This window comes from Chrysemys picta, chromosome 6 (genome assembly GCF_011386835.1).
Source record: "Chrysemys picta bellii isolate R12L10 chromosome 6, ASM1138683v2, whole genome shotgun sequence".
Taxonomy (NCBI): domain Eukaryota; kingdom Metazoa; phylum Chordata; order Testudines; family Emydidae; genus Chrysemys; species Chrysemys picta.
In genome coordinates this window covers 49,770,561-49,770,878 of record NC_088796.1, presented here as the reverse complement: position 1 = coordinate 49,770,878, position 318 = coordinate 49,770,561, and positions in this window count along the sequence as shown.

Here is a 318-nt window from a genome sequence, read left to right as displayed (position 1 = left end):
GCCTACCATCGGCACGTCCCTTTACCAGTGATCCACCCCCTTGCTAGGGAGGAAGCGGACTGCCTGCTGCCCCCTCCCAGCCGCTCCCTTCTCCGCACGAAGAGCTACAGCCGCTCCCCCCAACCCAATCCCCTTGTCCCACAGCAGGGGACCTCCAAGGGGATGGAGTTTAAGAAGGGGGCCTCCAAGGCTCTTATCACCCCTTCCCTCATCCCCCACTTTGTGCCAAATCCTCTGCGCTAAATGGGTAGGGGTAATCTGTTCAGTTCCTATTTAAATGAATGTGCTTTCCCAAAAGGAGGCAGGAGTACAGACAAA